Source organism: Vombatus ursinus, unplaced genomic scaffold (assembly GCF_900497805.2).
Source record: "Vombatus ursinus unplaced genomic scaffold, bare-nosed wombat genome assembly UNPS02000580.1, whole genome shotgun sequence".
NCBI classification, from domain to species: domain Eukaryota; kingdom Metazoa; phylum Chordata; class Mammalia; order Diprotodontia; family Vombatidae; genus Vombatus; species Vombatus ursinus.
In genome coordinates, this window is record NW_020940358.1 from 29,718,523 (window position 1) to 29,743,027 (window position 24,505).

At 41.3% G+C, this 24,505-nt stretch overlaps 1 pseudogene; it reads left to right on the forward strand.

Annotated features, from left to right (window-relative positions):
* Positions 1 to 10,969: 10,969 nt before the first annotated feature.
* On the forward strand, positions 10,970 to 11,069 carry LOC114036771 (annotated as a pseudogene).
* The last annotated feature ends 13,436 nt before the right edge of the window (positions 11,070 to 24,505 follow it).

A 24,505-nucleotide genomic window follows, 5' to 3' on the forward strand; every position in this document is an offset into this window, starting at 1 on the left:
AGTTGTTCCCTGGGGATAAGGTTCAGAGAGACAACTGCCACCTTGGAGGACTAAGGGAAGGAAACGCAGAGGCGAGAAGCTGAGTATCTGGTCTTCCCATGCAATGGCCTGGAAACAGGCCTCTTTGATGGAGTGTTGGCCCATTAAATAGTATTAAAACTGCTCCCTTGGCATGGATTACGATGGAAAAATCAGGCTGCAGAGAACGAGCGTACTAGGAAGCTGTGTAGTGGAGCAATGAAGGGAGAGAGGAGGCACCACCATGGGGTAGGGAGAGGCATGACAGGGCATGCTGCCCATACTGGGGCATGGTTGAGACAAATAGGTTTCTTCAAAGAACTTGTGAGGACTTGAAGGAACCAAATGATTTGTAATCAGCTTTTTCCTACCAGAAGTAGGTTGAGTGCTGCCACTTCTCCGAACCCTTCTTGGGACATTCAGAGTTCATACTAATGGAGCAGGCAAATCCAAATGTGTTTCATTTTCTCCATTTTTTTGAATGAAAAGCACTAAATTAGCTTTTCTATATAAGTAATAGAATAAGAAAAAAAAAGATTGTGTGTGAAACTACAGATCTTGATTGTGTATAGCTTTTCTAGATCTCAAATGTATTCCTACATTTCAGCCTCTAATTCTCTGTAGGTAGGTTCCAATATTATCTCCATTCCCTGTGTCAGTCAGTAAATAAATGTCATGTACCAGGCACAGTGCAAAACACTGAGGATACCAAAAAGGCAGTCCTTGATCTCAAGGAGCTCACAGAGGAATGGACTATGTGCAGTCAGTGGTGGGTGGTTAAATTTCTAGTCTAAATGCCTAAGTAATGGACTTTCCTAGCTACTGGACTAGCCCCTTCTGAATTTTCTTAGACTGGGCTACAAATATCTAAAGCCAGGCCACAACTACACACAGCCCACCCCTCAGTGGATTTTAATCCAGAATTCCCAGTCCTGGTGGATTTTCTTCCCACCCTTTTGGAACTGTGCTGCTCTTGTCTTTCCCTTCCCACCTGTGTGGGTGGGTAGATCCTATGGGAATGTACTGACTAAGAGACAGTAGAGAAAGCAGTATCTTGCTGGGGCTCATCTGCTATTCTCTCCCTCATCTTCATCTTCATGAATACAGTAGTATTTATTCCCCACCCCCACATAAATCATGAGTCACCTTTATTGTAGCTGCAAGACATCTGAAAATAGCTATTTTCTTCCCTCTATTCTCACCTCTCAAGTCAGGATCTTAGTTCTTATTTAAGAGAAATGAGGAGAAGCAAAAGCACTGAAACTCATTGCATAGCCAAGATCAGAATTAAAGCTTTTTCCGGTCTACTGATAAATCTTAGGCCATTATCAACATTATTAATAAACATTGGTCCCTGTTGTGTACAGAGCCCCCTGTGAGATGCAGGGATCTGTCCTTGTGGGCCTGAAGTCTGGCTAGGGAGATGGTGAATGATAGATAAAGTGAGATACTAAATGAGCATCATGTCCTCTGCCCATTATTTGCCAGGGTAGGGGTGGAATGGCATGGAGGAAGGGAAGGGAATAAGCATTTATGTAATTCCTATTCTGTGCCAATTACTGTACTGAGTGCTTTCCAGATACTTAATTTAATCCTCACAACCCTTTGAAGAAGGTGCAGTTGAAGAAACAAGGCAGACAGGTTAAGTGACTTACCGGTGTTCACATAGCTAAGGGATTTAAGCTGGATTTGAACCCAGGTCTTCCTGAATCCAGACCCATCATCTTATCCACTGTCACCTACAGGTCCAATATCTAAAGCATCATATTTAAATTTAACATTTGGGAGTGGCAGTATGATGTGGGCAGAGCACTGAGTCTCAAGTCTGAGGACCTGAGTGTGAATCCTGATTCTGCTTCTTATTGCCTAGGTGAGCTTTGACAAGTCCCTCAAACTCTCTAGTTCATTTCCTCATCTATAAAATGAGAGGAGTGAAAGAGAAAGCCCCATTACTTCCAAGAGCTGTCCACTCCCCTTGGCTCTAATTGATAGGAAGTTTTTATAAATTCAATCCAGCTTCTCTGTAACTACCACCCATTTCTCCTTATTTTGGAAGACAACTGTAATGATCCAATCCCAACACCCTAAATTTCCAAGCTTGACATTCCCAGTTCCTTCAACTAATTTTCCCTGGCCTGGCCTGGCTTGGCCTTCAGCACTCAGAATTTCTCCAGTAACCCTCCCACAATGGCCAGATCAATCCACAGCCCCACTAACAGTGTAGTAATGTTTCCTGCAGCCTTTCCAACATTGGTCATTTTCCTTCTTGTCAACTTTGCCAATCTGAGATCAAATTGTAGAGTCGCTTTAATTCGAATTTCTCAATTTCAAATCAATCAGGATTTATTAAATGGCTACTATGTGCCAGGCACAATGCTAAATGCTAAGGATTCTGAAGAGGCAAAAGATAGCCCCTGCGCTCAAGGAATTTACAATCTAATGGAGGAGATGATATGCAAACAAATATATTGAAAGCATGCTATATACAGGATAAATAGGAAATAATTAACAGGGAAGGTGATTTGGAGCATTCTGTCATATAGCTATTGCTTGCTTGGATCTTTTCCTTTGAAAACTGCCTAATCATATCCTTTGACCATTTATCAGTTGGTAAAAGACTCATAAATTTGAATCAGTTTGCATTAGATAGATCACTAAGTCCAGAGTCAGGAAGATCTGAGGTCAAATTTGACCTCAGATACTGACCAGCTGTGTAACCCTGGGCAAGTCACTTGCCCTCTATTTTCCTCAGTTTCCTCAACTGTAAAATGGAGGTAATAAAATTACCTACCTCCCATGGTTGTTGTGAGGATCAAATGAGATACTATTTATAAAGCACTTAGCACAGTGCCTGGCATAGCAGATACTATAGAGATGCTATTACTATCATTTTAACTCCTGACCTCTCTCCTTCCTGTCCCCTGCCCCATAAAGTCTGTTCAAGACCTGGAATCCTAGTCTTAAACTTCAGTCCAGTGACTGAAGGGTTCTCATACCTATAGTAACACTTCCCTGAGGCTTGCTTACTGCCTGAACTTCTGCCTAATGCTCACTTCCAGGTGGCCTGTCTGGACTTCTATCTGACTTACTGCTGGACATCCCTAACAACTTCCTGCCTTAATTTCTTCCCATTGGTTGTCTCTGGTACCTCCTTCCCTATCACTCTGGGTTTATCTCTTCACAGATCCCAGAATGCCAGGATGAGTTATTCACTTCATGGGGGGAGGAGGAAGGAAGATGAGCTGAGTTTTATTCTAATTGAGTTGGAGACTGCAAAAGGACACTCCCCTTTTCTACACACTCAAAATTCCATCCATCCTCAAAGACCAGTGCACAGCTCTCCCTAGAAATTTCCTCTGACCACTCTGGACTCAATTACTTCTTCCTACTTTGAGATTTCCCATCTGTTCCATCCATCTAGCCTTTGTGGCACACTACAATACATCCTATGAGCTCTCTTCACTGTTGTGTCTTCTCTCCAACAAGAGCCAGTGGCATCCAAAGGGTGTGCTATAGCAAAGAGCTGTGCTAGAAATTGGAAGGAACTTGTACTCACAGCCGTATTAACTGAGCTTATGTTTACAATCACATACACAAAAGTCTTCACATTTTCCCATGATGTGTCATTTCTTCACAGTGAATAATAATAATAATAACAATAATAATAATAATGATGATGATGTAACATGAACAAAAAAAAAGTTTGAGGACCACAGCAAACTAAATCCTAAATTCCTTCAATGGAGAAACTGGCATATAGCTCTCAGCCACAAAGAATAGAGAAGATCCCATAGATCGGGTCTCCTGGCTCTTCTATTCTATGATTCTATTTCCTTCCTCCTCTGTAACTCCTCTATCTCTGTCACCCATCAATAAGCATTTATTAAGTGCTTACTGTATGCCAGGTACAATGCTAGGAGTGTAGGTCCTTGAGATGCACAGTTCCTTGAAGAGGAATTGTGTATATTAAGGAATGACTGAACAAACCGTGGTGTGTGAATGGAATGGAATATTACTGCATTGTAAGAAAGGACAAAAAGGGGCAGCTGGGTGGCACAGTGGATAGAGCACCGGCCCTGGAGTCAGAAGGACCTGAGTTCAAATCCAGACTCAGACACATAACACTCACTAGCTGTGTGACTCTGGGAAAGTCACTTAACCCCAATTGCCTCACCAAAAAAAAAAACAAACAAAACAAAAAGAAAGAAAAAGAAAAAAAGAAAAGAAAAATATTAGCAATTCAGAGAAACATGGGAAGACTCTTAAGAATTCACAGTGACCTAAGCAGAACTAGTAGAACAATATACCCAATGACAATAAGGAAAATATAAAGACTAATTTAATATAGCACCCGCTCTGGGCTCCATCTTCCAACTTGCCCCGGCAGGTTAGGTCCCACCCCTCTGGGTGGTTGGTGCCTCAGATGCTAGGGATAACCCTGTGGGTGGCTATCCTCTAACCCTGTAACTTATAAGCTACACTCCTGTGCTTCTTTTTCTTTTTTCTTTTTTTTTATTTTTAAAATTTATTTATTTTTAGTTTTCAACATTCACTTCCATAAGATTTTGAGTTTTAAATTTTCTCCCCCTCTTTCCCCAAGACAGTGTTCAACTGATATAGGCTCTACATATACACTTCTATTAAACATTTTCACATTAGTCATGTTGTCAAGAAGAATTAATACCAATAGCAGAAACCACAAGAAAGAAGAAATAAAAGAAAACAAAAGAAAAAAAAAGAGCAAACAGTAAGCTTCTATCTGCATTCAGATGCCATAGTTCTTTCTCTGGATGTGGATAACATTTTCTATCTCGAGTCTTTTAGAAATGTCTTAGATCCTTGCATTGCTGAGAAGAACTAAGTCTATCAAAGTTAATCATCGCACAATGTGGCTATTACTGTGTACAATGTTCTCCTGGTTCTGCTCATTTCACTTTGCATCAGTCCATACAAATCTTTCCAGGTTTTTCTGAAGTCTGCCTGCTCATCATTTCTTATAGCACAACAGTATTCCATTACATTCATATACCACAACTTGTCCAGCCATTCCCCAATTGATAGGTATCCCCTTGATTTCCAATTCTTTACCATCACACAAAGAGCTGCTATAAATATTTTTGTACATGTGGGTCCTTTCCCCATTTTTATAATCTCTTTGGGATACAGCCCTAGAAGTGCTATTGCTGGGTCAAAGGGTATGCATAATTTTATAGCCATTTGGGCATAGTTCCAAATTGCTCTCCAGAATGGTTGGATCAGTTCACAACTCCACCAACAATGCGTTAGTGTTCCAATTTTCCCACATCTTCTTCAACATTTGTCATTTTCCTGTTTTGTCATGTTAGCCAATCTGATGGGTATGATGTGGTACCTCAGAGTCATTTTGATTTGCATTTCTCTAATCAATAGTGATTTAGAGCATTTTGTCATATGACTATAGATAGCTTTAATTTCTTTATCTGAAAACTTCCTGTTCATATCCTTTGACCATTTATCAATTGGGAAATGACTTGTATTCTTAGAAATTTGACTTAGTTGGGGCAGCTAGCTGGCACAGTGGATAGAGCACCAGCCCTGAAGTCAGGAGGACCTGAGTTCAAATCTGGCCTCAGACCAAACACTTGACACTTACTAGCTGTGTGACCCTGGGCAAGTCACTTAACCCCAATTACCTAAAAACAAAAAAAAGAAATTTGACTTAGTTCTCTATATATTTTGGAAATGAGGCCTTTATCAGACATTGGTTGTAAAAATTCTTTCCCAGTTTTTTGCTTCCCTCCTAATCTTGGTTACATTGGCTTTGTTTGTGCAAAAACTTTTCAACTTAATATAATCAAAATCATCCATTTTGCATTTCAGAATGTTCTGTATCTTTGGTCATAAATTCTTCTTTTCTCCATAAATCTGACAGGTAAACTTTCCTTGCTCTCCCAGTTTGCTTATAGAATCAGCCTTTATATCTAAATCATGTATCCATTTTTACTTTATTTTGGTATAGGGTGTAAAATGTTGGTCTATGCCCAGTTTCTGCCATACTATTTTCCAGTTTTCCCAGCAGTTTTTGTCAAATAGTAAATTCTTATCCCAGAAGCTGGGGTCTTTGGGTTTATCAAATAGTAGATTACTATAGTCATTGACTACTGTGTCTTGTGTAACTAACCTATTCCACTGATCCACCACTCTATTTCTTAGCTAGTACCAAGTAGTTTTGATGTGTGCTTCCTCTTAACAATCAACCAATAGACTTCATTAGCTTTTTAGCAAATGTATTTACTGAAATGGCATAAAAAAGAATAGCAGTTACAAAGCATTTCCCCAAAAAATCTAGGGCATTATCCCACAAAATCATATAGAATCCAGGAATGTCAGCATGAATTTGCCATGCATGTAGGCAACACACATGACCAAGGCAACTCAAAATTCTGAAACAATGGAGTTTCAATGCCCTTTCTTTCTCTGAAGAGTGCACATGAATTTCTTCATGGAGTAAGGGTTTGGTGATGCAGCAAGGTGGCACAGTGGATAGGGCTCTGGTTCTAAATCAAGGAGACAGACCTGGGTTCAAATTTACCTTAAACACTTACTTGCTGTATGACCTTGGGCAAGTCACTGCCTCAATTTTCTGTACCGTACAATGGTGAAAATAAAAGCACCTCCCTTCCAGAGTTATTATGAGGATCAAATGAGATAATACTTGTAAAGAGCTTAGCACACTGCCTGGCACACAGTAGGCACTTAATAAATGTTGGCTTCCTTCCTTTAGTGATGAGTTCAATCTACTATTAAACAAGTTGTCTTTTTGTTTTTATATCATAGTCACTTCTGAATATACCCCATCCCTAACCCCTTACCAGACTCTGCTATCCTTTTTTTTTTTTTTAGGCAATTGAGGTTAAGTGACTTGCCCAGGGTCACACAGCTAGTAAGTGTCAAGTGTTTGGTCTGAGGCCGGATTTGAATTCAGGTCCTCCTGACTTCAGGGCCGGTGCTCTATGCACTGCGCCACCTAGCTGCCCCTGCTATCTTTTTCTGCAGAGTCCACAAGAAGTAAAATGTGGGGCAAGGTATCAGTGATGGGTGAGTCAATCTGACTGCTGGGCTAGTTTAGACAGGTTGCTCAACCAATGGGCTACTGCAGGAATAGGTCAGGCTCCATATAAGGAGTAGACCTTTGCAGTAGAGAACTTAATTCAGCATCCCCAAACCCATTAGTACTAAAAGGAACTTTGGGGATTTCGCAGTCTGCTGTGTCCTGAAACTATCAGTATGATATCTGAAATCATCATCCTTGACCTACACATAGCCTTCTGATCAAGGGAACGGAAACAGTTTTGGTCTCTAGGAGTATTATTCTCCTCTGCCTAAGACTGATTTTATTTGTTATTTACCTCCTATTGAAAAATGGATGCATTTTTCCAAGGAGAAAAAAATCTGACATGGCTAAAATTAAAAAGTGGGTGCTGGGAAGTTTGAGAACATTCAGGATCAGATTTCTACATCCTTATTTTGGTCATGCCATATAATTCAATTTGTCTTTTTAATAAATATATATACTTACATACATATATACATATATGTATATGTATATATATACATATATATATATTTGACTTCTTCAGAAGTGCTTTTGAAAAGTTTCAGCTCAGCAAAAGCTCAGTTACTTATATTTCTGTGCCAGCTTATATATGAGCCATAGGGCTCATCTTTGGCATTGGATGGGTAAATCTACTAGATTCCTCAGGCTCACTCACTGTTCCATGAGCAGTGGCAGGCTTCACCACATCTAGCCTCTGGCTCAGCTTTTGTCAGCAAGGACAATGACACTTAGCCTAGGATTGATAAAAAGCCTCTTACCTTCTGACTCCTAGAGAGCATCAGCTCTGAGATTTGTTCTCTCTAGGTAGGAAGTGGCGAGACTTCTAGTCTCTCCAGTTCCACAATTCTTCTAGGTTCCAAGTACTCTCCCTTCAGTGAAAGATTCCACCCGTAAGGTGATCATCCATTTCCACACACTTTTCAGATTCCCGTAGAGGTCTTAAGCTGATGAGTGTGGGGGGAGGGGAAGGATGGGACAAAGGTATTGAGGCAATCTGTGCCCAACAAGCAAATTCATTGTCTTGGCTGGCCTTTTTGTATGTAATTGAGCTAATCAAGCCTCTGACCCTTTGTAAGGTATGGAGTGCCTCCTTCTCTTCTCAGAAAGGGCTTTCCTTTTATATTCAGATGTTTTGGTCTTTTACTACCTCCAGCTTTCAGTTTTGCTTTTACTCCTTCCACCGTTCAGCTTTGCTCAAATCCAAATAAGCATATCTTTATATAACCAAAGCCAAAAGTTCAGTAATCTTGCCCCACCTCCCTTCAGAGATGAGGAATTTAACCTTCCTTCTTTATTTGGAGAAGTGAGGAACTCTGGGTGTGGAATGATTGCATAAATACTGTTAAACCAGGTCACTGTTGGTGGTTTTGTGTTAACAAATTAATTATTACATTGGAAATTTTGTGATGTGGATGAGGGATGGGGAAGTGTATATTCAGAAATGATTATGAAGCGAAAACAAAAGGTACTAATAAAACTTTCTTCTAAAAGATGGCAGCATTAGCTGTATTAGCAAGAAAACTGGGCTTGGAGGCTGGAGACCTGGGGTCAAGTCCTAGGTTTTGTAGGGATTGTAAGTACTTTAACTTCTTTCATCCTTAGCTTCCTCATCTGGAAAACAAGGAGAATTCTTCACCTCACAGGGTTTTGTTTTGTTTTGTTTTTAAATGGGACATATGTATTAAGTAAGGTTTTACTTACTAGTGGAAATAAGTCTTAGAGTTTGAATGATAAGCCAAACCTCTGGAGGTACAAAGTTTAAGAGTCATCTGAAAGACTGCAAGCCTTAGAAAAGGGTAAGTCATCCCTTAGTTCATTTCTGAATGATGCAGCATCATCAATACTTGAAGGTGAAGCCAAGTTCTGAGGATCCAGAGAACTCAACTAACTTTGCCAAACCCCTAGGTATTTTTCTTCTTTCTCTCCATTGTAGGAGGATTGTTGTTGTTCAGTAGTTTTTCAGTCTTGTCTGACTGTCACCCCATTTGGGGTTTTCTTGGCAGAGATAGAATGATTTTCCTTCTCTCTGTCACTTTACAGATAAGGAAACTGAGGCAAAAAGGATTAATTGACTTGCCCAAGGTCACATAGCTAGTGTCTGACACCAGATTTGAACTCAGGAAGATGAATGCTCCTGACTCTAGGCCTGGCACTCTATCCACTGTGCCGCCTAGCTGCCCTTGGAGGGGGATAGAGAACCTCAATTCTATAAAATTTATTAAGCAACTATTATGTGCAAGGCATTATGCTAGGTAGATACAAAGACAAGAAATAAAAATGAATTGGTCCTTCCCAACAAGGAGAAATACAAAGCAATTTGAAGAGGGAGAAAATTTGTCTTATTTCTTTGAAGCTTTCCCCTTCTCTCTGTAAGCATGATCATATGAGGAGGACCAGGAAAGTAAACTGAGACCCTGAAAGCTCAGGGCCACCTTGAACTCTGGTCTTTCCCATTCACTAAATCCTATCAACTCTATCTCTATGCATAGTTCTAGAATCAGGCTCTTTTCCCTTTCCCATCACTGATGGGGTTGGGATCTGGAAAAATCCTGGACTTTCCTGCCTGGCCAAATCTCTTGTTCACCTGAGGCTATAATCAACTGGCCTTTCATTGTGGCTACACACAATCTCCCCTCCATTGTCTTACCTCCCTATGGCCCCCTGCCATTTCCCACCCTTAATCCTAGCTAGACTCCATTCTGCCTTGGCCACAAGGTCCAGGTCCCAGGAGTTCTGTTCACCCCAGCTTACTGGCCACTCCTAGGTCCCTCCCACAGTCTTTCTGTATAAGGTCCATCTTATCTCCCTCAAGAGGTGCAGATTTTCACAATCTAGCCAATGGCCCATAGATGCTCTGATTCCTTAAGAGTCTGGCTAATATGGCAGATCTTCAATAAACCTTGTTTTTGGCTGCAAGAAGGCTTGGGTCGAATTCTTTCAGGCAGGACCCGAGTGTTGTGATTTTGGGATGCCAGGACCTCTAACCTTTAGACCTCATCATCACCACCATCCTCTTTAGCTAAGATCCTTAGTAATTTCATTCTGTCAGCAAGCCTGCTATGTGCCAATCATAGTTCAAGGGATGAGGGAAACAGAAGCAAAAACAAATCAATCCCTGCCCTAAAGGATCTTACATTCTATTGAGGGAAACAAGTACATAGATAAGGACATATAAAATACATTAATACAAAATTAGGAGTCAGGGGATGTAGTAACAGTTACAAGAAAGAATCAAGAAAAGCATATTGGACTTGAGCAAAGCTTCGAAGGAATCTTGGGATTCTAGAAAGTGGAGTGCATGCTAAGCATAGGGCACAGCCTTGGCAAAGGCACAGAGACAGGAGATGGGTATCATGTATGAGGAATATCACCTTGTGATATCACTTGGTACCTCATCCTTTTGAGATGTCCTCTCCTTCCTCCCTTATAACAAAAATCTCTAGGTTGATCTCCAAGCCATTCTGGTGAAGGGGTGGTGGGGAGGTTCCCTTGTCTATCAGGGTTGCCTACCAGGGGTCCAAAGTTGTTCTTTGATCTTTAAAAGATTATAGTGAGTGCTCCTTTTGGCAACTCATATACCAAAACTGGTAGGGCAGCTAGGTAGCACAGTGGCTAGAGTGCCAGGCCTGGGGTCAGGAGGATTCATCTTCCTGAGCTCAAATCCGGCCTCAGACACTTACAAGCTATGGGACCCTGGGCAAGTGACTTAACTCTATTTGCCTCAGTTTCCTCATCTGTAAAAATGAGCTGGAGAAGGAAATAGCAACAACTCCAGAATCTTTGCCCCAAAAACAAAACAAAACAACCCCCCCCAAAAAAACAATCCAAATGGGGTCACAAAGAGTTGAATATGACTGAAATGACTGAACAACATATTAGAACTAGAACAATATAGAGATTAGCATGGTCTCTATGCAAGGACGATATGCAAATTTGTGAAGCAGTCTATATTTTTTACTTACTTGTAAAAAAAAAAGAAAGGTCATGGAGAAGTCTCTCAGTAGAGAGGTAGCAAACTCATGGGGCATACATTCTCAGATACGGCTAAAGTCTTGCTTTGCTTTACTTGAGTATGCTTACTTGTTACAAAGGATAGTTCTATTGGTGTGAAGGGAGTCACTGGAAAGTGACAGTGATGTAAGGGAAGAGCATCAAAAAAAAAATTTAAGAAAAGACCACAGAAAACAGGGTGAAACTGGCCTTAAGAAGAAGCCAACTTTATCCCAGTTTTCAAAAAAGAGAAAATGTTGTAATCTAAAAATAAGCTAGCAAGCTTGGCTTCAATTACAAGCAAAATTCTAGGATGTATTATTAAAAGGTTGGTTTATTTTTAAAGTTTTTATGGATAGCTTTGTTTTCACATCACCTGCATTTCCCCTGTATCCTCCCTCTCTTCCCAGAGAGCCAATACATATGACAAAATGTTTTTAAAAGAAAAAAATAAAATGAAGAAAAGAAGAGAAATCAATCAGCCAAACTGAGCAAAGTAACTATCTGAAGGCACTTAAAGGGTTGTCTTGGGGAAGCGGGATTTGACTTGTTTACTCTGCTTAACCATGAACAGAATTTAGGAGCAATGTAAGAAAGTTATGCCAAAATAGATTTGGGTTTGCCATGAGGAAAAATTTCCAAATGATTAGAGTCATCCAGGCATAGAGTCTGCTGCCCCAGGAGACAGCATTATTCTTCCTCACTATGAATTTTCAAAGGAAGGCTAAATGACAGATAGGGATGTCAGAAAGAGGACCTCTGCTTAGGTTGCCCTAGATGGCTCCGTGGTCTATTTCAACTCTGAGATTGATTCTAAGTTAGTCCTTCCTTCCTACAGGAAATGGTGGGGGTGGGGGTGGGGGTGGAGCTGTCCATGGGGAAAGGCAGAGGCTTTGGTCTTTCATTCATTCAATATCCATCTATATAAATCTATTGAGTCTGAAAAGTGCTTGTGGAACAAGTGATTGAATGATGTATGAATAAATAACCATCCACTATGTGCCTGGCCCTGTGCTAGCTACCAGAGGAAAAAAAGACAAAAATGAAACAGTTTCTGGACTGAAGGAACTTAACATTTTTTCCCCCTAGTCACGGTTCCTGGTTCCTTCTCTTCCTTATTGGAGAGACCTAGGCTACTGAGCTAGGTAGACTCATGGCTCAAGAGTCATCTACTCTATGGGATATTTCTTACCTTTATAACCTTTATTATAATATGTAATATTATATTATAACCTCATTTTTTCCCACAACAATCACCCTGATAAAGGGAATATCCTCAACTCCACCTTGAACGACCCTGTCCTTCTGGTCAACAGGTCTAATACCAAGCTTGTTGGTCCCATCCCAAACCCATTTTTATCTTCCTCTTAATTGTCTTATGTCTGCTTATATCACCCAACTTTGAAATCTTTTCCCCCCAATCTATTAGTTACCAAATCCTATCAATTCTACCTCTACCATAGCCCCAGAATCAGGCCTCTCTTTCCCCCTTCCCATCACCCCACTCTAGTTGGCTAAGCTCCTTAATACCTCTCTCTTGTCTTGATAGCTTCCTAATTGGTAACTGGTTTCAGCCTCTCTCGGGTTCAAGCTATCATTCACCTCCTGCAGTATGACTCTTCCTAAAGCACAGACAGCAATGATCACCTCAATCCCAATTCAAAACCTTTAATCTATCAGATTCCCTACCAGATCAATATTCATTCATTTAACAAACATTTATTAAGTACTTATAATGTACCAGACTCAGAGCTGGATGCTGAGGATACAAGGACAAAAATACAACAGACCCGTGATATTCTACTAGAAGTGAAATAACATGTATACAGAAAAGTAAGTATAAAATTCAAAGATATAAAGTATTTTCTGGGGAAAAGAGTATTAACAGCTGGGGGGAGGGGATCAAGATGGCCTCCCATAGGAGGTTGGCCTTGAGTTTTGAAGGAAACCTAGGATTCCAAGAGGTAGAGTTGAGGGGGAATGCATTCTAGGCACGGGGGATAGATAGCACAGCCTGTGCAAAGACAAGGAGATGGAATGGCTGGCCATATAAAGGGAACAGAAAGTGGACCACGATCCCTTTGCAACCTGGTCCCGATCTATTATTCCAGTTTCACGTACTCTACCTCCAGTCATACCAGACTGGTTATTCCCTATTTCTGGAATATGCCCTCATATTTTCCTGAATCTATGTCTTTGTTCAACCAATTTCTTGACCTGGAATGCCATCTCCAAACCTTGCCTGTGCCTGATCAAAGTGAGACCCAAATATTATCCTTTTTGTGAAGTCTTGGGCTGGTCTCAGAGCATGAGGGAAGGATTAAAAAAGAGAGTGTCCCTGTTCCATTAATAACCATACACAAGGTCAAGAGATCCAGATTAAGGCTCAGATGAGAGCAGCAGGATAGGCAGGCACCTATCACTAGATATCACCAGTGGGCCAGGCACCATCACTAGAATAAGTTGCCATTTGGTTTTGGCTTCCTGGTTACAGATTGAATTTCAGGGATTGAAGTCTTCCCTTATTACTTCCTCTCTCCCCACACCAAGTCTAAAATGATTACTCTCTAATCCTCCAACACTTTTCCTGGAGAGCTGGGATCCAGTCTTTCCCAAGAGAATATCCCCAAAAGATCTCCCACCGCAGTACATTGGCACTTAAGAAAGAACATCATTTTAGTTAATGGCCAGTCACCTCTTCAACCCCTTCCTTCTAAAGACAGAGAGGATACTTTTCCCTAAAAGCAAAACACAGCAAAATAAGTCAAAATAAGAAAGGGTTTGGGTGCTGGTGTAGAGGTTTGTGTTGTCCCGAAGGCAGGGAGAGAGAGAGAGAGAGAGAGAGAGAGAGAGAGAGAGAGAGAGAGAGACTCCTCTTACTTTGGGTGAGGGCAGGAGATGGGACTCTTCTGCTGACCTCCCCTATTCTCTCTGGATCATTGGGGCTGGGATTGTTTTTCTTGGCTCATCCTGGCTAAAGGAACTAGTTAAAGACAAGCCTGGTCCTCTCCCCATGCACCCCCTGCAGGCAAACACTCATGCAGTCTAAGGGTTCCCCCTCCCACCTCTCAGGGTTTTAAGGGACAAGTCTTTTCATCTTTCTCTTCCTCCCCAGATGTAAAGTAGGTACCTGGAAGGATAGGAAAAAATGCTTTTTGTTTTCTTTCTGCTAAGTGCTACAATGAGAAAATGTTAATAATTAAAATGTCCATTCTTACCCCTTTTTCACTCTTTTTGTGGGATCTGCTGTTTTGGAATTTGTTTAGAGCCACTTTTTACAGGTATTTGGGGGAGACCTCAAGCAAGTCACTGTTTTTACTCTGCCATCTTGGCTCCGCCCCCCAATAAGTTGTTTTTTTTTTTCTGTTTGTTTGTTTGTTTTAGGCAATTGGGGTTCAGTGACTTGCCCAGGGTCACACAGCTAGTAAGTGTCAAGTGTTTGGTCTGAGGTCACATTTGAACTAAGGTCCTCCTGACTTTAGGGCTGGTACTCTATCCATTGCACCACCTAGCTGCCCCACAAGGGTTTTTTGTTCCAGTATTTGAAGGGCTGGCATGTTAAAGAGAGATTGGATTTAATCTGGTTAGCTCCAGAGTGCAGAACCAGGAAGCATGAGTGGAAGTTGCAAAGACAAATTTAGGCTTCATACAAGGGAAAACTTTCTAAGACTCTAAGCTGTCCAAATGTGGAATGGGCTGCCCTGGGAGGTGGTAGTTTCTTCCTCAGAGATGGTCTGCAAGCAGAGGTTGGATGATCACTTGGCAGGTATATTGCAGAGGGGATTCTTTTTGGGTAGGGGCTAACCTAGATGGCCAATGAGGTCTCTTCCAATTCTAAAAATGTGGTGATTATGTGAAGTTGTGTTACTGGGCAAGACACAACCTCTCTGAACCGATTTATTCTTTTGTAAGATAAGAACAATACCTGGCATTCCTCTCTTTACTGGGTGATAGTGAGGCTCAAAAGAAATACTGTGTAAAGCTCTTTGCAAACCTTAAAGTGCTAAGTAAATGTCAGCTATACATATGTACGTGAACGTATGCATACATACATAATCAAAATTGTCTAGTTTCTTCCCTAGTTCTTTTAGCTTTTGCTTAATCTCTTGCAACAGGCAGCTCTGCCTGAAATTGTGCCCTGTCACTGCCCCCTCCCCCCCACTTCTTTGAAGAGATGGGGACTTCTGAGTATGAAATGCTATGTATAACATCAGACTTTTCTTATGTATTGATTAGTTTTACTGAACTGTTTTTTTCCCCTCTTTTGGGGCAAGGATGGAGGAAGGGTACATTAGGCAATGTAGGTGATATGAAAGATAGGGTTAAAATTTTATTTTCTTTTTTTTAGATGAAAAAGAAAGGAGCATTTTAATAAGCAAATAACTAAAAATTTATTATCAAAAAAATTGTGTCCCTATATGTGAGAGCATCCCCAGTACAGAGCTACATCAGAAAACCCCACAGTCTTAAGGAACTGTCTCATGTCTTCTCTCTCCCTCCTTCCTTCCAACTACAGAATCAAGGAAAAATGGATTTTAAAATGATAATAATAATTAGAACTGCAGAGGTTTCTCTTCTTGCATCTGGCCATTTTCCTGCAGAGCTTTCAGCTGGTTCAGTGGCCCAGAAACACACCTCTACCTTCTCAGAAACCTTTTGTCTTCCTTCCAACCTGGAAAACTGCAGAGATGACCTAGTTAATCTATATGCTACTGCTGCTGCTGGAGCTGCCGGATTATTCTTCTCAGCTGGGAAAGTGAGTTGTGTTAGTGGAAAGAGCCTGGGACTTGGTGTCGAGGGGGACTGAGTATCCTAAGGCTGAAAGATTTAGAGCAGAAAGGGACCTCAGAGGACACTTAGTTTAATACTCTCATTTTACAGAGGCCTAGAGAGGTACAGTTATTTGCCTAAGGTCACACTGGCAATAAGTAGCAGAGACACTTAAAAGACAGCTCCTCTGCACGGTGAGTGTTCATTGCAGTGAGTCTTGCTGCCCCTCGGATGAGCTATGGGGACTGTGGGCAAGTTATTTAATTTCTCTAAGCTTCAGTTTTCTCTTCTGTAATCAACCAATAACCATTTATTAAGCACCTACTAGGTGCCAGATATGGCTAAGCACTGGGGATACAAAAAGAGGCAAAAGGCCTGCCCTCAAGGAGCTTACAATCTAATGGGGGAGTTAACATTCAAATAAATATAGACAAACAAGCTATATACAGGATGAAGAGGAAATAACCAAGTGAAGACACTGGAATTAAGAGGGGTTGGGGAAGGCTTCCAGGAAGAGATGAGATTTTAGTTTGGGCTGAAAGAATGCCAGGAAAATCAGGAGGCAGAAGAGTTAAGGAGGGAGAGCATTCTAGGCATAGGCAACAGCCAGAGAAGATGCCCAGAGTTTGGAGAGATGGAGTGTCTTGTCTGTGGAATAGCCAATGTCATTGGATCGAAGAGTACATGGCAGAGAGTAAGGTGTAAGAAGACTGGGAAGGTGGGAGGGAAGTAGGTTATGAAGGGCTTTGAATGCCAAACAGAACATTTTGTATTTGATCTTGGAGGCAATAGGGAGCCAGTGGAGGCAACGGTGACATTATAGCAACTGTGCTTTAGGAAAATCACTTTAGTGGCTAAATGGAGTGGGGAGAGACTTGAGGAAGGCAGACCCACTGACAGGTTATTACAATAATCAAACTGTGAGGTGATGAGGGTCTGCCCGAGAATGGTGGCAATGTTAGAAGAGAAAAGAGGACTTCTTTAAGAGAGACTAATGTGGAAATGTTTCCATAATTGCACGGGTATAACCTATATCAGATTGCTTGCCGTCTTAGGGAGGGGAGATGGGAAGGAGAAAGAAAAATTTGGAACTCAAAATCTTGTAAAAGATGAATGTTGAAAACTATCTTTATGTGTAATTGGAAAAAATAGAATACTATTTACTAAAAATAAATAAATAGAGATGTTGCAAAGGTGAAGTCAACAGGTGTTGGCAACAGCTTAGATATGGGGGTGAGAGATAGTGAAGAGCAAAAATTAACTCCTAGGTTATGAAACAGAGGGATTAGGAGAAGAGTGTTGTCCTTTATAGTAATAGGGAAGGTCGGTGGAGGGGTAGGGGGATGTTTTAAAATAAAAGATAAAGAGATTTTGGACACGTTGAGTTTAAGGTCGCTACTGGACGTCTAGTTTGAAATGTCTGAGAGACGGTTGGAGATACGATACTGGAAGTCAGCAGAAAGGCTGGGGCAGAATAGGTAGATCTGAGAATCATCAGCACAGAGATGGTTGATTAAATCCATGGGAGTTGATGAGATCATCAGGTGAAGCGGTATAGAGGGAGAAGAGACGAGGACCCAGGACAGAACCTCGAGGGTTCTCACATATTACAGAAAGGGTGAGTTATGGAAAAGGATCTAGCAAAGGAGACAGAGAAGGAGCAGTCAGATAGGTGGGAGGAGAAACAGGAGAAAGTGGCATCCCAAAAACCTGGAGAGAAAAGAGGATCAGGGAGGCAAGAGTGGTCAACAGTGTCAAAGGTTGCAGACAAATCGAGGAGAACTGGACTGGGAAAAAGCCATTTGGCAATTAAGAGATAGCTGGTAACTTTGGAGGGAGCGAGTGCAATGGGATGAGAAGGCTGGAAGCTGGATTGTAAGGGGGTTAAAAGACAGTCAGAGGAAAGAAAATGTAAAATGAAGATAACACTGCAGACATTGTTTACCTCCAAGGAAAGTGTCTGGTAAAACTTGACTCCGCCCAGTTACAAATGGAAACTTTTCTTATTGTTGCAGTCCCCAGTCCTTCTTCATCAGCCAGTTCTCCTTACTTCTCCTTACCCTTCCTCCGGTGTTCCATTCAACAAACAATTATGTTTCTGCCTTTTTTTTTTTTTTTGGTGAGGCAATCGGGGTTAAGTGACTTGCCCAGGGTCACACATCCAGTTAAGTGTCAAGCGTCTGAGGGCAACTTTGAACTCAGATCCTCCTGACTCCAAGGCTGGTGCTCTATGCACTGCGCCACCTAGCTGCCCCTTCAACAAACAATTATGAAGCCCCGACTCCCCACTCGGCATAGACGGCATAGAGCCGTCCCTTCTTATCGCCATCTCATAGAATCCCTGGTTTCCATCCAGTCTCAGCTCAAGCACTGCCCTCTCCGTGAGGCCTACTGGGGCCCTCTGCCCTGCTACAGCCTCTTCCCACTCCCCATGCACCTCTTCCCAAAGCTACTTGTACTCATTTTGCAGAAATTCTGTATATTCTTAGATATGCACATGTTGTTTCCCTGCTTCCCTGCCTCCCCTTTAGAATATCAGCTTAGAATATCTCAAGGGCAAGATTTTGTCTTGTAGCCCTGGGTCCTAACAGCGCCTGGTACTTAGTGAGTGCTTAATAAACACTTGTTGGTTGATAAGAAAATAAGAAGTTTGTAGTATAGAATACAAAGTCATCTCAGTGGAAAAAGGCTCTCACAAATGGAGGGAAAATTATTGTCTATTAGGAAAGGTCTCTTGCAGGAGGTGAGCCTTGAAGGAATCGAGGAATATAGGAAGGAAGAGAAGTAAAGGTGAGGAGAGCATCCTAGCATGGGAAACCCTGGGAGGAAGCAGGGCCCTTCCACGTAGTGCTGTCATCCCCAGAGTCTCAGGATTGCCTCAGGGATTTAAATTAAGCAGCGAGCATGTACTAAATGCTTACTATGTGCCAAATACTGTTCTAGGTGCTAGGGATACATATACAAAGAGTGTAACAATTCCTACTCACGAGTCAGTGAACAAACATTTATTAAGTTCTTGAACAGGCACTGAGGATATAAATGAGAAGCTTGGTGGCACAGTGGATAGAGCTTTGGGCCTTGCAGTCAGGAAGACCTGAGTTCAAATCCTGTGTCAGACACTTACTAGCTGTGTGACCCTGGGCAAGTCACTTAACCTTGTTTGCCTCAGTTCCAGTAAAATGAGCTTGAGAAGGAAATGACAAACCACTCCAGTCTCTTTGCCAAGAAAATCCCAAATAGGGTCACAAAGAGGTAGACAAGATTGAAAAGAAAGATGACTCAACAATGAGAAGATATTAAGAAAGGCGAAAACAATCTCTGCCCTCAAGAAGTTTGCATTCTAATGGGAATATAACATGTAAACAAGTATGTACATACAAGATATATGCAAAGTGGATGGAGGGAAGGTACCCTCAGCTCAAACAGACCTCCTGCTAAAGGTGAAATTTGAGCTGAATCTCGAAGGGAGGCAGGTGGTGGAGGTGAGGAGGGAGGCACTGGCACTGGGGACAGCCGGTGAAAAGGCATGAGATGACCAGAAGCAAGGTATTGCTGAGATTTATATTCTGATAGGGAAGACAAGTACATATATAGGAAATAAATATAAAGGGAATAAATGCAAATAAATACAAAGTAGTTGAGTAATTAGATGTGCTGTAGTTTAGTAGTTAAGTTAATACAAAGTCGTTTGGGAATGTGGACACTAGCAGTCGGGAGAATCAGGAAAGGTTCCATACAGAAGTGGTGCAAGCTGGGTCTTCAGGCACCTTCCCAGGTCTAGTCTCCAGGGTTCTGAGGCGCTCTCAGGACTGATCGACAGCATACCTTACTCATGACTGTCATGGCAGCTGAGGGTGTTGTGGCTTGAGCCTGGGCCACCAAAACTTCAAGACATGATAAGAGGCCTGAGTTTTTTAACTCTAGTCTCACTGCTCTCGGACTCCCTAGCCACCATCAGATCCACCTAGCTCAAGGACATCTGGGGAGAGAGAAATAAATCCTGGGCTTACTGTCTAAGAAGACGAATAGTTTTGGAATAATAACTCACATTTTCTTAGGTTTAAAGGTTTATAACAATCCTATGAGGCATGTAGTACAGGTATTACTCTCTCTATTTTGTAAGTGAGGAAACTGAGTTTCAGAGAGGGTAAGTGACCTGCTCCGGGTCACACAGCTAATATGTGCCTCCTAAGAAGAGGCAAGATTTGAGCCCTGGTCTTCCCCACTTCAAGACTATCACTATCCATTCTATCATACTGCCTCTTAAAATAAAAAAAAGCTGAAACAAGGAAGAATTCAATATCCCTAAGAGGTACAACCAGTCAACAGAGCTTTATATGGTACATCTAATTAGGATGAAGAAGATAGGACTAGACTGCATAGTTCATGGCCCCAGGTTAGGAACCCCTGCTCTCCAACTTGCCAGGATAATCATGGAGCATGGTGGCTGTCCACTGGTTTTCCCCCTCTTTTGCCCATATATTCCCCACACATCTCCTTGATAATAAAGATGCTTTAAGATGCTTCTCCTGAGCAATTTTTTTTTTGTAAGTGTGTCCTGCTCACAGGGACCATTCACCTTCTCATTGCCCTTTGGTTGAGCCCTCACATAAATTCTTCAGAGACTATAATGCTCTATCATTTACAGTCACAAAGCTTCACTAGAAGCATAATGTTAGGACATGTTCACAGATATTAAGGCACAAATAGATGTAACACAAGGCAGAATGCGATGTATATAAAAGGAGGGGTCCAAAGTGCTAGGACCAAGTAGAGGAAGAGGAGATCCTTTCTTTTGAGCTGGAGGGATCCAGGAATACTCCTGAGTTTGACCATAGAATCATAGATTTAGAGCTTTCAGACCCCAAGGGTCGTAAGTCCAATATCCTCAATTTTATAGATTGGGAAACTGGGGTGTAGAGAAATAAGGACACTTACCCAAGTTCACACAGTTAGTAAATGGAGCTAGAATTTGAACCTTGGTCCTCTGATTCCAAAGCCAGGGTTCTTTCTACTGGAATAGAGGAATTTCAATACATAGAGGTTCTGGAGGCTTGCAGGATAGTGCATTACCAGGCACAGGACAAAAGCAAAGTAAAGGAACAAAGATGGGAGAAGGGCAGGGCAGGCAGGGTGGGGATGGTGAGTATTATAGTCTGGCTCAAATGTAGAATATGTGTTGATAAGCAGTAGGAGTTAGGCAGGAAAAATCTGGAACAAGATTATAGAGGATCTTGAATATGAGAAGAATTGATACTTATTTGACACTTGTAGATGTATATATTTTCTCCTTCATTAGAATGTAAGTTCCTTGAAGGCAGGTACTGTTTTTGCTTTTTCTTTGTATTCTTAGTGATTAGAATAGTGCCTGGCATTAGCAAGGGCTTTAAACACTAAATGACTGATTGTTTGGTGGCAATGGGAAGCCAAGGCTTTTGAACAAAACTACTTAGAGCTGTACATTAGGAAGACTAAATTGGCAGCGGTAGAAGCATAGATTAAAGAGGGAGAAATAATGAAGACTGGCAGATCAGTCAGGGGGCTGTTAAAATAGAGAAGTTGTGTTAGGAGCAGAAAGGAGAGGATAGATGCAAGATATATTAAGGAAGTAGAAACAGTAGGATTTGAGATTTGGATGTTGAAGGAGAGGGATGAGTAAAAGATAAATAAGGTTTCTGAGTTTAAGTGATTGGAGAAATGGTGGTACCATCAGTAGATATAGAGAAGCCTGAGGGAGCTTTTTTGTTTGTTTGTTTCATTGTATTTCCTCTGGGTCTGGACAGTATCATCTTTTTTTCACTCTGTTTCGGGAATGTAATCACAAGACAAACTGGATGGCATCATGGATAGAATGCAAGTGACTTAGAGTCAGAAAGTGCTGACTTCAAATCCTGCTTCTAATAATTCTTAGCAGTGTGACCCTGGGCAAAAGTTGATTAACCTCTGTGTTTCAAGCAGCCCCCTAGAACATTTTGTTAGCTTTGGTGGAAGGAGTTCCCCATGGGCCCAGCCTATTATGGGTACCACATTGTAACATTTTGGAGTCAGAAAGGACATCAAATTCATCTATGATTCCTCTGAGACTGCCTGGGTGATATTACCCATTTGAAAATTTTGGTTGCTCTTCTAGAGGCCTCGAATTTTATTTTTAAACAATCAGTTGAATCTGTCCCACCCTATAATCAAAGGTATAGTGTATGGCTCAACTTTTCATGATGTCCAAGAAATTGAAAGGTCTGAGACTCTTTATTGGAAATAAAAACTGCATAGTTTTTTCATTGCAAAATAAAGTTTGTAGAGTGATATAGTAGAAAGAACACCGGATTTGGAGCTACAGAAACTGAGTTCTCCTAGCTATGTGACCTTGGAAAAGCCAATTCTCAATCTGGGTTTCAATTTTCTTACCTACAAATATGGAGAGGTTGGGCCAACTTATCTTTCTAACTTTAAACAGTTTTATTGCTACGATTCAAGAAAGAACATTTTCCAAGTCTCATTCTTGCCTTTACTCATGAGATTTCCCTACATGAAACTGTCCTCCTTTTAACCTGTTGTAGGGGTGGGGAACCTGCAGCCTAGAGGCCACATGTGGCCTTCAAGATCCTTGGGTGTGGCCTTTTGACTGAGTCCAAGTTTTACAGAACAAATCATTTTATTAAGGGGCTTTGTCCTGTGAAGTTTGGATTCAGTCAAAGGGCCAAATTCTGCTAGTAATCTTCTTAAAGGCATCGATAATACCATAATTTTTGTATGTTGTCCACAGTGTTCATGAGGTGCTCAATTTAATTTTTAAAATATTGTACCATAAGTAAGTGTTGATTGTAAAGAGAAGTTAATCCCTATATTTATAGGACACAATTCCATAGTCATTCATCCATCCATCCATCCATCCACCATCAAAGATTTCTTCACTTTTGAGTAATAGTTTTGATTTCCCTTTCTGAGTGATTCCTTTTTGTTTGACAGTATGGTGGGTGTAGTGGATAAACATGCTGGATCTGGAGACAGAAAACACAGGTTCAAATCCTGTCTTTGACACTTACCAGATATATGACCCTAGCCAAGTCACTTATTCTCTCCTAGCCTCAGTTTCTTCATCTGTAAAATCAGGGGGTTGAATTCAATGAACTTTGAACTTCTTTTTAGGACTAAGCCTATGAGTCTATGAGAAGAAGACAAGGGGACAGCAGTAAAGAGAATCAAGAGAACATGATACAAACAAAATCAGAACTAAAGAAGATATTGTGCAAAAGAATTCCCAGGTAGTTGCTTCTAGGAAACTCTTGACAAGGGAATGAGTCATTAGCAGAGGAGAGCTGTTGTTGATCCCCAATATTTTCTCTTATTTTATTTATCTTTATTTTTTAGTGAGGCAATCAGGGTTAAGTGACTTGCCCAAGGTCACACAGCTAGTATGCATCAAGTGTTTGGCCTGAGGCCGGATTTGAACTCAGGTCCTCCTGACTTCAGGGCCAGTGCTCTATCCACTGCGCCACCTAGCTGCCCCAATCCCCAATATTTTAGATGAATGAAATAGACAGTCTCACCACACCTGAGGGGAGGTGTCACTCTGAGTCATGAAGAGATAATCTATGTCTGACTCCAAGGTTCCAGAAAAGATCCCTGACATCATCGGATGCTGCCATCTGGCCAGGGTCCTATTAATTCATGAGGTAAGCTCTTTGTCCAAGCTGTATCTCTGTCAACATTTACCTCACATTTTCAAAGTAGCAACTTCTCCCTCAATGTTCCTGTTGTTAAACTCCAGATGCCCAAGAGAAATGGTGGGGGAGAGGGAATCCCCTATTGCTATGGCACAGAATGACTTCCAACCAAGATTTCAAATGCAGTCAGCTAGCTCACTGCCATAGAGTCTGTCTTTGGCCTGTCTTTCTGGCCTGGTCTGCCTAGCATAGTGCCCAAGGATGCCTGTCTGGTGTGGGTGCCATAAAGAAGTTCAGGCAATTGGATTTAAAGGCTCATCAAAGCCCTTATGCAGCTCCCATTTGCTACAAGTCACTGATACTTTCCCCATTTGACATATTCCAGGTGGAAGAAATATGTGGGGATATTAAGAAAAACATAAATCTAGCCAGCAGGTATTACATTCATAAAATGAGGGGCAAATTTTAAAGCACCATATAAATGCAAGCTATCATTATTAGTATTAAGAGGTTTTGATTGCCTAAACATAAAGTCATCCAAATAACTGATAGAGTCTACATCAATAAGCCATATGAGGCAGAGTAAGCTAAAACCATGAGTTTGAAATATATTCAATGCTTATCTCATACATTCTATAACTGAAATTCATTCATTCTATAAACATGATAAAATATCTTCTATATGCCAGGCACTGTCCAAAGCAATGGAGATAGAAAGCACTAGAAATAGTGAGCATAGAGAATACTGGTAGAGGGCCACAAATATAAGGCATACATGTGGATGAGGTAACTCATGCCTCCTACATTGCAGGGACCTCCTGTTCTTTTTCTTCTCATGATGCTGTAATACCGTTTACCCCTAAGTGCAGTATCTTTTCACAGCAGTTTGCTTACTTGAATTCCCTTGGCCTGTTTCTCTTTGCAACTCTACTCTTGACCACCAGGGCTAATTCATTCTTGAATCTAC